Genomic DNA, 14335 nt, shown 5'->3' on the forward strand with positions numbered 1-14335 from the left:
AATCTCTCGCCCCCAACGTCGCTGCTACTATAATAAGGTTATTAACCCCTAAACCTAAGTCTAACCCTAACACTAACACCCCCTAACTTAAATATAATTTAAATAAAACGAAATAAATTTACTATAGTTAAATAAATGAATCCTATTTAAAACTAAATACTTACCTGTAAAATAAACCCTAATATAGCTGCAATATAACTAATAGTTACATTGTAGCTATTTTAGCATTTATATTTATTTTACAGGCAACTTTGTATTTATTTTAACTAGGTACAATAGCTATTAAATAGTTATTGACTAATTAATAGCTACCTAGTTAAAATAATTACAAAATTACCTGTAAAATAAATCCTAACCTAAGTTACAATTAAACCTAACACTACACTATCATTAAATAAATTAACTACAAGTACCTACAATTATCTACAATTAAATAAACTAAAGTACAAAAAACCCCCACTAAATTACAAAAACAAACAAACACTAAATTACAAAAAATAAAAAAAATATTACAAGAATTTTAAACTAATTACACCTTATCTAAGCCCCCTAATAAAATAACAAAGCCCCCCAAAATAAAAAAAAAATGCCCTACCCTATACTAAATTACAAAAGTTAACAGCTCTATTACCTTACCAGCCCTTAAAAGGGCCTTTTGCGGGGCATGCCCCAAAGAAAACAGCTCTTTTGCCTGTAAAAAAAAACACAATACCCCCCCCACATTACAACCCACCACCCACATACCCCTACTCTAACCCAAACCCCCCTTAAATAAACCTAACACTACCCCCCTGAAGATCTCCCTACCTTGAGTCGTGTTCACCCAGCCGGGCCGAAGTCTTCATCCGATGGGGCAGAAGAGTTTATCCAGACCGGCAGAAGTCTTCATCCAAGCGGGGCAAGAAGAGGTCTTCCATCCATCATACAAGTACCAAAATACAAACAAACACTAAATTACCAAAAATAATAAAATATTACAATAATTTTAAACTAATTACACCTAATCTAAGCCCCCTACTAGCTATTAATATAGCTACAATATAACTAATAGTTACATTGTAGCTATTTTAGGATTTATATTTATTTTACAGGCAACTTTGTATTTATTTTAACTAGGTACAATAGTTATTAAATAGTTAATAACTATTTAATAACTACCTAGCTAAAATAAATACAAATTTACCTGTAAAATAAATCATAACCTAAGTTACAATTACACCTAACACTACACTATCATTAAATTAATTAAATAAATGAATCCTATTTAAAACTAAATACTTACCTGTAAAATAAACCCTAATATAGCTGCAATATAACTTATAGTTACATTGTAGCTATTTTAGCATTTATATTTATTTTACAGGCAACTTTGTATTTATTTTAACTAGGTTCAATAGCTATTAAATAGATATTGACTATTTAATAGCTACCTAGTTAAAATAATTACAAAATTACCTGTAAAATAAATCCTAACCTAAGTTACAATTAAACCTAACATTACACTATCATTAAATAAATTAATTACAAGTACCTACAATTAAATACAATGAAATAAACTAAACTAAAGTACAAAAAAAACAAACACTAAATTACAAAAATAAAAAAAATTACAAGAATTTTAAACTAATTACACCTAATCTAAGCCCCCTAATAAAATAACAAAGCCCCCCAAAATAAAAAAATGCCCTACCCTATACTAAATTACAAAAGTTAACAGCTCTATTACCTTACCAGCCCTTAAAAGGGCCTTTTGCGGGGGCATGCCCCAAAGAAAACAGCTCTTTTGCCTGTAAAAAAAAAAACACAATACCCCCCCACATTACAACCCACCACCCACATACCCCTACTCTAACCCAAACCCCCTTAAATAAACCTAACACTACCCCCCTGAAGATCTCCCTACCGTGTCTTCACCCAGCGGGCCGAAGTCTTCATCCAATGGGGCAGAAGAGGACATCCAGACTGGCAGAAGTCTTCATCCAAGCGGGGCAAGAAGAGGTCTTCCATCCATCAGAAGTGTTGATCCAGGCGGCATCTTCTCTGTTCATCCATCCGGAGCGGAGCGGCAGCATCCTGAAGACATCCGACGCAGAGCATCCTCTTCTTTCTTGATCCGACGACTAAATGACTGTACCTTTAAGTGACGTCATCCAAGATGGCGTCCCTTGAATTCCGATTGGCTGATAGGATTCTATCAGCCAATCGGAATTAAGGTAGGAAAAATCTGATCAGCCAATCAGATTGACCTCACATTCTATTGGCTGTTCCGATCAGCCAATAGAATGCAACGTCAATCTGATTGGCTGATTGGATCAGCCAATCGGATTGAACTTGAATCTGATTGGCTGATTGAATCAGCCAATCAGATTTTTCCTACCTTAATTCCGATTGGCTGATAGAATCTTTCAGCCAATCGGAATTCGAGGGACGCCATCTTGGATGACGTCATTTAAAGGAACCGTCATTCGGCGAGTAGACGTCGGGAGAAGAGGATGTTCCGCGTCGGATGGAAGATGATGGCTCCCGAAGAAAGAAGATTGAAGATGCCGTTGATAGAAGACTTCATCCGGATCATGGACCTCTTCAGCTCCCGCTTGGATGAAGACTTCAGCCAGATCATGGACCTCTTCAGCTCCCGCTTGGATGATGACTTCAGCCGGATCATGGACCTCTTCAGCCCCCCGCTTGGGCTTGGATCAGGACATCAGAGGAGCTCTTCTGGATCGATCGGTGAACCTGGTATGGTGAAGATAAGGTAGGAAGATCTTCAGGGGCTTAGTGTTAGGTTTATTTAAGGGGGGTTTGGGTTAGATTAGGGGTATGTGGGTGGTGGGTTGTAATGTTGGGGGGGGGTATTGTATGTTTTTTTTTACAGGCAAAAGAGCTGAACTTCTTGGGGCATGCCCCGCAAAGGGCCCTGTTCAGGGCTGGTAAGGTAAAAGAGCTTTGAACTTTAGTAATTTAGAATAGGGTAGGGCATTTTTTTATTTTGGGGGGCTTTGTTATTTTATTAGGGGGCTTAGAGTAGGTGTAATTAGTTTAAAATTGTTGTAATATTTTTCTAATGTTTGTAAATATTTTTTTATTTTTTGTAACTTAGTTCTTTTTTATTTTTTGTACTTTAGTTAGTTTATTTCATTGTATTTATTTGTAGGAATTGTATTTAATTTATTTATTGATAGTGTAGGGTTAGGTTTAATTGTAGATAATTATAGGTATTTTATTTAATTAATTTATTGATAGTGTAGTGTTAGGTTTAATTGTAACTTAGGTTAGAATTTATTTTACAGGTAAATTTGTAATTATTTTAACTATTTTAGCTATTAAATAGTTCTTAACTATTTAATAGCTATTGTACCTGGTTAAAATAAATACAAAGTTACCTGTAAAATAAATATTAATCCTAAAATAGCTATAATATAATTATTATTTATATTGTAGCTATATTAGGGTTTATTTTACAGGTAAGAATTTAGCTTTAAATAGGAATAATTTATTTAATAAGAGTTAATTAATTTCGTTAGATTAAAATTATATTTAATTTAGGGGGGTGTTAGTATTAGGGTTAGACTTAGCTTTAGGGGTTAATACATTTATTAGAATATCGGTGAGCTCCAGTCGGCAGATTAGGGGTTAATAATTGAAGTTAGGTGTCGGCGATGTTATGGAGGGCAGATTAGGGGTTAATACTATTTATTATAGGGTTATTGAGGCGGATTAGGGGTTAATAACTTTATTATAGTAGCAGTGCGGTCTGCTCGGCAGATTAGGGGTTAATAAGTGTTGGCAGGTGGAGGCGACGTTGTGGGGGCAGGTTAGGGGTTAATTAATATAATATAGGGATCGGCGGTGTTAGGGGCAGAAGATTAGGGGTACATAAGTATAACGTAGGTGGCGGTTGGCAGATTAGGGGTTAAAAAAATTTAATCAAGTGGCGGCGATGTGGGGGGGGCTCGGTTTAGGGGTACATAGGTAGTTTATGGGTGTTAGTATACTTTAGAGTACAGTAGTTAAGAGCTTTATGAACCGGCGTTAGCCCAGAAAGCTCTTAACTACTGACTTTTTTTTGCGGCTGGAGTTTTGTCGTTAGAATTCTAACGCTCACTTCAGCCACGACTCTAAATACCGGAGTTAGAAAGATCCCATTGAAAAGATAGGATACGCAATTGACGTAAGGGGATCTGCGGTATGGAAAAGTCGCGGCTGAAAAGTGAGCGTTAGACCTTTTTTTGAATGACTCCAAATGCCGGCGGTAGCCTAAAACCAGCGTTAGGAGCCTCTAACGCTGGTTTTCACGGCTAAAGCCAAACTCCAAATCTAGGCCTTAGTTTTAAATAGGAATTATTTAGGTATTAATTGTAATTTTTTTTAGATTTATTTTAATTATGTTAAAGTTAGTGGGTGTTAGGGTTAGGGTTAGACTTAGGGTTAGGTTTAGGGGTTAATAACTTTAGTATAGTGGCGGCAATTTTTGGGGCAGCAGATTAGGGGTTAATAACAGTATTGTAGGTTGCGGCGATGTTAGGGACAGCAGATTAGGGGTTAATAATATTTAACTAGTGTTTGCGATGCAGGTGTACGGCAGTTTAGGGGTTAATATGTTTATTATAGTGGCGGTGATGTCCGGAGCGGCAGATTAGGGGTTAATTATGTAATTTTAGTGTTTGTGATGCGGGAGGGCCTCGGTTTAGGGGTTAATAGGTAGTTTATGGGTGTTAGTGTACTTTTTAGCACTTTAGTTATGAGTTTTATGTTACAGCTTTGTAACATAAAAGCCATAACTACTGATTTTCAGTTTACGGTACGGATCTTCATGGTATAGGCTGTACCGCTCACTTTTTGGCCGGACAGGCAAACTTGTAATACCGGCGCTATGGAAGTCCCATTGAAAAAGGACTTTTTAAAAGCTGCGTTACGGCCAAAAAAGTGTGCGGTACACCTATACCTGCAAAACTCGTAATACCAGCGGTAGTGAAAAAGAGCCATAACGCTGCTTTTTCACTCATAACGCAAAACTAGTAATCTAGCCGATAAATTGGGACAAAGTATTCTCTTATATACCGTAAATACAGACAATAAATGGATAACATTTAAAACGTTGCTAAATAAATATACATATCAACACATACCATATGGTTATAAAAGTTAAAAAAACAAAACAACCCAATGTGGCTAAATAAAAATGTGTTACAAGAGATTAGGAAAAAAATGTAGAGCATTTAAATTATTCAAACAAAATGGTACTGACTCGACATACCATATTTATAAGGAATGTAACAAAGCATGCAAAAAGCAATCAAATTAGCCAAAATTTAAAATGAAAGATTAATTGCAAAGGATTTTAAGTCAAACCCTAAAAGGTTCTTTAAGTACATAAATAGCAAAAAAGCTCAGATGGACAATATAGGTACAATAAATTGTATGGAGGGTAGCACAATTTACAGTGACTAGGGAGAAGGCTGAGGTTCTAAACCAATCCTTTTATTCAGTGTACACAAGAGAGGAACCAATGGAAGATACTTTGGGACAAACTAGAACATGCCAGCCCATACCATTGTCTGGGTTATGTCTAGAGGATATCAGGAAAAGACTGGATAATATTAAGGTAAATAAAACTCCAGGCCCAGATGGAATACATCCAAGGGTTTTACAGGACTGTAACACTGTTATAAATCAACCTCTACTCTTAATTTTTCAAGACTTATTATCCTCAGGCATAGTACCCCAGGATAGGCTTAGAGCTAATGTGGTGCCACTATTCAAAAAGGGAAGCAGGGCTGATTCAGGAAGCTATAGACCAGTTAGTCTGACATCAGTAGTGGGGAAGATACTTGAAGGGATTTTAAGGGATTATTTTTATGAGTAATCAAGATTATGAGCTCAAATCAGCATGGTTTTATGAGAAATAGATCATGTCAATCTAATTAGTTTATATGAGGAAGTAAGTAAAAATATATATAAAGGGAAATCAGTTGATGTGATATACTTAAATTTTGCAAAGGCGTTTGATACAGTGCCACATGAGAGATTAATGTACAAAATTAAGGGACTGGGCATATCTGAAAATGTTAGCTCATGGTTAAATAACTGGATAAAAGAAAGGGAGCAACGAGTAGTAGTAAATGGATCATACTCAGATTGGTCAAAGGTTAACAGTAGAGTCCCCCAGGGATCAGTATTAGGCCCGGTTCTTTTTAATATTTTTATTAATGACTTGGAGCAAGGATTAAATAGCAACATCTCTATTTTTGCAGATGATACAAAGTTATGTAAGGTCATTAGGTCAATGCAGAATGAACTAGCGTTACAAACATTAGAAGTATGGGCATGTAAATGGAAAATTAGATTTAATATGGAAAAATGCAAGGTTCTAAATTTTGGAAGTAAAAATAAGCAGGCGATTTATTATTTAAATGGGACTAAACTTAGCCAAACAGAGAAGGAAAGGGATTTGGGAGTAGTAATAGATAACAAGCTAAAGATGGGTGCACAATGCAGGGCAGCGGCTTCTAAGGTTAATAATATTATAAGTTATAATAAGAATAAGCATGTATTAAAAGAGAATGCCTCTTTTAATACATCAATGCGGTTCAAGCGAGGAAAGCATAAATCTGTCCCTATATAAATCCCTGGTAAGACCTCACCTTGAGTATGGAGTGCAGTTCTGGAGACCAATCTCAAAAAAAGACATTGCAGACCATGAAAAAGTTCAGAGAAGGGCCACAAAGCTAATAAGGGGAATAGAGAATTTAAGCTTTGAGGAGAGGTTAGCCAAACTGGGTCTGTTTTCTCTGGGGGGGAAAAGGCGCTTAAGAGGTGACATGATTTCTTTATATAAATATATTCTAGGCCCATATACAGAGATGGCAGAAGCTCTGTTTGTTACAAGAGGTCACAATTTAAGGCTGGATGAAAGGAGATTTAATCTCCTGCAACAGAAATGTTTTTCTTACTGCAAAAACAATACAATTGTGGAACTCATTATTAAATAAAGTAGTGAATGCCAATACCTTAGATACATTTAAATATGGGTTGTATACATTTCTTGCTAGAAACAGAATTCATGGATATGATTGCTCGTGTTAAATTGGTCACCTTTTAATTTGGATTAATATAAGCTCAACTGGAGCTTTTTTGTAAGTATTTTAGATTTGTATAGGTTGAACTCGATGGTCTTTTTTTTTCAACCTCATCTACTATGTAATACCTATTGCTTTTTATTGACAAGCTTTATGTTAGAGTAGGATAAGTTGGAATTGTATCTTCTAAGAATATGTAAGATATGTATATTTTATGTAAAGTTTCATAAGCATTAATATTTGAGATTACTTTTGACGCCATCTAGTGGTGCTAACATATAAATTGATATTGGATGTCATTATGCTTGTTAGCATGATTAAGGGAGTCCTGAAACGTTGCTTTTTTGTAACCCTGTGCTTATATGAATACATTATATATGCTGCCACTTCTTTTTTTGGAGTTTGTCATTTAGGTATTGAGTAGTTACCCTTTGTGGCGTGCATAGTGCCTTGGGTGCTGGACTGACTTTTGCTGTTTGCTCTGGCATAACTGCCAATATTTAATTATATAATTTTCATGCCACCAGTCGTCTGTTTTTATGGCGAGCGTGATAATAAAATAAATAAATACACAAACTTTGGGATTGACAATTTATTTATAACCACCATTTTTATCAGTATTTTTCAACTGATAAATTTCAAAATAATTTTTGGTGCATAAACCACGTTTTGATGGACATGTCATACAGTGAAAATGTGAGTCTTTCCTCACTCCCTTTTATGTCCAAACTCTGCAGCGTTTTTGGGAACAGTCCTTCTTTGCTGTAGGGAGGATATAAACTGGGAAATATCTGCCAGTTAGTCTTGCAATGTTTTCACACTGAAGGTTTTGGAGTGTTTCACTATTTTCAAATAAAAGGCTTGCAATCCCCTCTGTTTGGTAATTTAGGTAGGGGAGCTTTTTGCCAGATGCAGAGGATTTGTACATAATATACAAATTAAAAAAGTCTATCTGAATCATATAGACAGCAAGATTTTTATACAAGATTTATTTTTTTTGTCTTGCATCTACTCCACCCATGTATTTATTGTAGTCTAATATGCAAACAGTTTTTTGCATTTGTCTCCTTTTATGTCTGAGAGTAAATGCCTTGGTTCCCTCATTATGCATAGTTGTTAGCATATACACGTCTTTTTTGTCACTAAATATAACTGCTTATTCACCAGTAGCGCTGCTGTTTTCCTGCATTTTGTTTCTTGGAGACTAAATGCTGTGGGAAACCTTTACAATTTTTTCGAATTGTTCCACAGGCTACTGTGTCAATGCAAAATAAGATTTTGAAAAGGGGGATACTAGTATAATAATTATCAACATAAAGATGGTACCCATATTATAACCTGGTGGGCAACCAGGTGGATCTAATTGGCAGTCTTTCACTTCATACATTCTAACATTTTGTATGTACCTTTGGAACTCTTTATATATACAGTTATATATACAGTTTATAGAATGTAATACCATAACATGCTCTTTTATTGGGGATATATTGTTTAATTGTAATCTACCTTTGAAAAGCATTAGGGACTCATCAATACAAATATTTTTAGATGTGGTATATACTTCAGCAAATAATTTGTTAAAATAATCAATTAGTGGTCTTATTTTATATATGGGTCAGTCAAAGGTAGGCCCTGTGTGTTGTCGGTAAAGTGGAGGAAACTGTGTAAGGTTTCATACCTGGGAACAGAGGTGTTGAAATACAGGGTTGGTAGACTAATACAATTTTATGCTTGGCTTGTGTATGTTGCCCATAGTAAGAGTGAGTCCCCAAAAATGTTTTAACTCTGTAATATTTGTTGGGATCCAATTATCTGTAGGGCATTTCTGGGCCAAGCCCTTCTCTGCATAAAGGTTAGTCTGGCAAGCCATTTCTTCCAAAATAGCATCTGAGAAAAATATTTTGAAAAGGTCTGCTGGATTGAAATTGGTGATGTCTACATTGATACCAGCAGACTTAGTAAAGTCTGGAATTTCAGGGTTATATAAATGAGGGGGATTCCAAATGAAATTGTCACCTTGAGACTCTGTAACTTGTTCGTGTGGAGATTGGCCCTTTGTTTTTTTTTGGGGGGGAGGGGAATATGGGGCTCGACATCAGTGTCACTAGTTTCCTTAATTTCTGAATAAGAATGGTATTCTTATTCAGGGGGGTCAATATCAGAGTTTGTATCATTAACAATTTGGTATGCCTCCTCAACATTATACAATAATTTTGCCAAATCTAAAGTATATATCTTGCCATAATGAAAACAAACACTGTGCCATAGTGTAGGGTCACCCTCTGCCCAATATTTATTTTAATCTTTTATGCCCCTCTCCCTTCATACCCACTGTGCCATAATGTAGGGGTCTCCCTCCCCCTATATTTTATTTGGCCGATTGCTGTGCCATAGTGTAGGGGTCTCATATGGAACTGAAGCACTGATCATGCTCTGGTTCCATATGTGGGCAGATGCTTGAAGCTCAGGAACTCCAGCTCTCGGCTGTAACTGATGGAGCTTCCTGTAGCTCCAACATATATACTATTAATGCTTGATACTAGAAAACCATAAAGTCCTTCATTTATAAATCCCAAATGGCTAGATGCAAGTTTCTAAAATCAAGCTGCAATGAAAAATATCTAGCAACAACATATATTTTATAGTAGTTCTATTACTATATATTAGTGGCTTATCCCAGATGGTCACAATGTTCAGCATCTAAAGACCTTCTAAATTTGGGAACAGTCCTTCTTTGCTGTAGGAGGTTTATAACTGGGGAAATGTCTGCCAGTTAGTCTTGCAATGTTTTCACACTGAAGGTTTTGGGGTGTTTCACTATTTTTTCAAATAAAACGCTTGCAATCACCTCTGTTTGGTAATTTAGGTAGGGGAGCTTTTTGCCAGATGCAGAAGTTTTGTACAAAATATACAAATTAAATAAGGTCATCTGAATCATATAGAAAGCAAGCTTTTTATATAAGATTTTTTTTTCTCTTGCATCTACTCCACCCATGTATTCATTGTAGTCTAAAATGCAAACTTTTTTTTGTATTTGTCTCCTTTTACGTCTGGGAGTAACTGCCTTGTTCCCTCATTGTGTATAGTTGTTAGCATATACACGTCTTTTTTGTCACTAAATGTTACTGCTTCTTCACTCTGTAGCGCTGCTGTTTTTCCTGCATTTTGTTTCTTGGAGACTAATTGCTGTGGGAAACCTTTACAATTTTTTCGAATTGTTCCACAGGCTACTTTGTCAACGCAAAATAAGATTTTGAAAAGGGGGATATTAGTATCATAATTATAAACATAAAGATGGTACCCATATTTTAACCTGGTGGGCAGCCAGGTTGTAATATTCCATTAACACTGACCCCTCCTACTTCACTGACGCCTATTTAAGGCTCTGTATACCAACATACATTGCTTGATTATTGAAGCTCTATGGAGTAACTTGCTACAAGCTCTCTTATTGCTTTTGCTTATTTCTCCAATTATTTGTGTTACGGGATTTTTACTTTTGTTTGCTGCCTTTTATCTATCAGTGGATTCAGCTCTCAACCACATCACCTGACCGGAACTTCAGCAAGTCTTGGCTTCCCTGTTCCAAGCCATTCATTCACCTTGGATCTCTCTTATGAGAACACTGTTCTCATAACTCCTTGTTACCTTCCAATCCGTCTGGAGCTACTTGATAATGGACCAACTTCCCGGAAGTCATCCGACAACTCCTCTGTGAACTCTCAACTACCTCTTCGCTGCATTACTTTTCAGTCTAAATTCCTCATCGCTCCTGACCTATAGGAAATTGCAAGTATTTGTTCTGTGGGCTCGCTTGCGAGTTACAACTGCAGCACAACTCTTTACATTGTGGGATACTCACTGAATGTCAATGCTAAACTCCAAGTTGGATACTATTATACATGTTATTTTGCTGATATATATTTAAGCCTCAAGCCTCTTACTTTCTGTGTAGTAGTACCAAAGTCTCAATTTTGTCAAGTTACAGTGTTTACTACTCTCAGATTCTATTTTGTTACTTTATCTGCATAAATTGCTCGGTTGAGCACTTTCTGTGCACGTAATCCTTATCAGGATAAACCTACCAAACCTGATTAAATTGCTTTTTTAGTCTATACCTAATTATTTCCTTGTATTTTTAGGTATTAACTATCTAGCTACATTCAAATACTCTGTATTATAACTGAGTCCTTACATAATATTTAAGCCCATATATTTTGGTTATAGTGAAATGGATCCTAATGAGATTACTAATCAGTTTTCAACACTAAACAAAAAAATAGACTATTTAGAAAGAGGATTAACCGAGGTACAGGCAGAGAATACTGTTTTAAAAAATCTAATGAAGGATCTTATAACCCCTTAACAGACAGAATCACCAGAACCACATATAAATCTACCCACTCCATTTTCTGGCAAACGTTCTGAATTCAGAGATTTCAAAAATGCCTGTAACTTATTATATAGCATGAAACCACACACTTACCACTCGGAAAAAATAAAAGTTTGCACTACTATTTCTTTTTTGTCTGGGGAACCCAGAGCATGGGTGAATTGTTTCTTTGAATCAAATAACCCTTTACTTAATTTTCTTGAATAATTTTTTTCTGCAATGGCCAGCCTATATGAGGAATCCAATAACCAGATTAATGCTGAGACTAAGTTGCATTCTCTTAAACAAGGCAAAAGAACTGTAGAGGACTACATAACTGATTTAAAGATGTGGGCAACAGACTCCCTCTGGAATCAAATAAGCTTAAAGAACCAATTCAGACTAGGACTTTCGGAATCATTAAAAGATGAACTTTCACGTTTAGATATGCCTGACACTCTTGATGGATTAATCAAGTTATGTATAACTTTAGACCGAAGACTCGAGAAAGGAGAGCAGAAAAGTTCAGTTTTATTCCTCATATAAAAGGTCTTGTGTTTCAAACCCTGATAAACCATCCTTAACTGTCACCCCAATGGAAATAGGAACTATAAAAGGCCCGCTAACTCAGGAGGAAGAATCTAGACAACGCTTATCTGTGTTGTCATATACCTTGACAATATTTTTATTTATTCTAATAACATTTCTGAACATGAAAAACATGTTAGATGGGTTCTAACACATCTACGTGAACATAGACTTTTTGCAAAACTAGAAAAATATCATGTTTACAGGATTAAATTCCTTACGCCTAGATTTAGAGTTTGGTGTTAGCAGTCAAAAGCAGCGTTAAGGGCTCCTAACGCTGCTTTTGGCCACCCGCTGGTATTTAGAGTCAGCCAGCAAAGGGTCTAACGCTCACTTCCAAGCCGCAACTTTTCCATACCGCAGATCCCCTTACGCCAATTGCGTATCCTATCTTTTCAATGGGATCTTCCTAACGCTGGTATTTAGAGTCTTGGCTGAAGTGAGCGGTAGAGCCTCTACCAACAAGACTCCATCCGCAGAAAAAAGTCAGTAGTTAAGAGCTTTATGGGCTAATGCCGGTTTATAAAGCTCTTAACTACTGTGCTCTAAAGTACACTAACACCCATAAACTACCTATGTACCCCTAAACCGAGGCCCCCCCACATCGCTGCCACTCTAATAAAAAAATTGTAACCCCTAATCTGCCGACCGCACATTGCTGCCACCTACATTATCCCTATGAACCCCTAATATGCTGCCCCTAACATCGCACATCGCCGACACCTACATAATATTTATTAACCCCTAATCTGCCCCCCCCCTAACGTCGCCGCTACCTACCTACACTTATTAACCCCTAATCTGCCGACCGGAGCTCGCCGCTACTCTAATAAATGTATTAACCCCTAAAGCTAAGCCTAACCCTAACCCTAACACCCCCCTAAGTTAAATATAATTTTACTCTAACTAAATAAATTACCGTAACTCTAATTAACAAAAGTATTCCTATTTAAAACTAAATACTTACCTGTAAAATAAACCCTAATATAGCTACAATATAACGAATAATGATTTATATTTATTTTACAGGCAACTTTGTATTTAATTTAACTAGGTACAATAGCTATTAAATAGTTATTTACTATTTAATCGCTACCTAGTTAAAATAATTACCAAATTACCTGTGAAATATATCCTAACATAAGTTACAATTAAACCTAACACTACACTATCAATAAATAAATTAAATAAATTAACTACAAGTACCTACAATTACCTACAATTAAATAAACTAAACTAAATTACAAAAAAAGCAAACACTAAATGACAAAAAATAAAAAAAGATTACAAGAATTTTAAGCTAATTACACCTACTCTAAGCCCCCTAATAAAATAATAAAGCCCCCCAAAATAAAAAAAATTCCCTACCCTAATCTAAATTAAAAAAGTTAACAGCTCTATTACCTTATCAGCCCTTAAAAGGGCTTTTTGCTGAGCATGCCCCAAAGAAATCAGCACTTTTGCCTGTAAAAAAAAACACAATAACACCCCCCAACATTACAACCCACCACCCACATACCCCTACTCTAACCCAAACCCCCCTTAAATAAACCTAACACTACCCCCCTGAAGATCTCCCTAGCTTGAGTCATCTTCACCTAACCGGGCCGAAGTCTTCATCCGATGGACCAGAAGAGGACATCCAGACTGGCAGAAGTCTTCATCCTATCCGGGTAAAAGTGGACATCCAGACAGGCAGACATCTTCATCCAAGCGGCATCTCCTATCTTCATCCATCCGACGAGGAGTGGCTCTCCATCTTCAAGACCTCCGGCTTGGAACATCCTTCCTGCACGACGACTAGACGACAAATGAAGGTTCCTTTAAGTGACGTCATCCAAGATGGCGTCCCTCGATTTCCGATTGGATGATAGGATTCGATCAGCCAGTCCTTACTCCCTATATAACCTCCCACTTCTCTTACCTCATTGCTGGATTAATGTTTTCACATCCCTGCATGAGAAAGCTTCTCAGCCAATCTGCTATCTGACATAGGGGAATCATTCTTCTCCTACACAGAGCAACCACTTCCTGTGCTGCAGCTCTCTCCCTCTCACACAGAACCACCTGTGTGCAGAACTGACATCATCAGCTACTGCCACAGCTCTCACCTCTCACTCTCAAGCTTGTTACCTGCAGTTCAGCATTCTCATACACGCTGAACTCTTCTGTTCCTGGGAAACCTGTAGCAGCACTTGACTCTAACTGACTAAGGTCTAAGGCAGGTTGTATAACTTATTATCTTATGCTAAGTCAATTTAGCTTCATGCTTAGTAACCTGTGAATTGTTACTGAA

Source organism: Bombina bombina, chromosome 1, assembly GCF_027579735.1.
Source record: "Bombina bombina isolate aBomBom1 chromosome 1, aBomBom1.pri, whole genome shotgun sequence".
In the NCBI taxonomy this organism is placed as follows: Eukaryota; Metazoa; Chordata; class Amphibia; order Anura; family Bombinatoridae; genus Bombina; species Bombina bombina.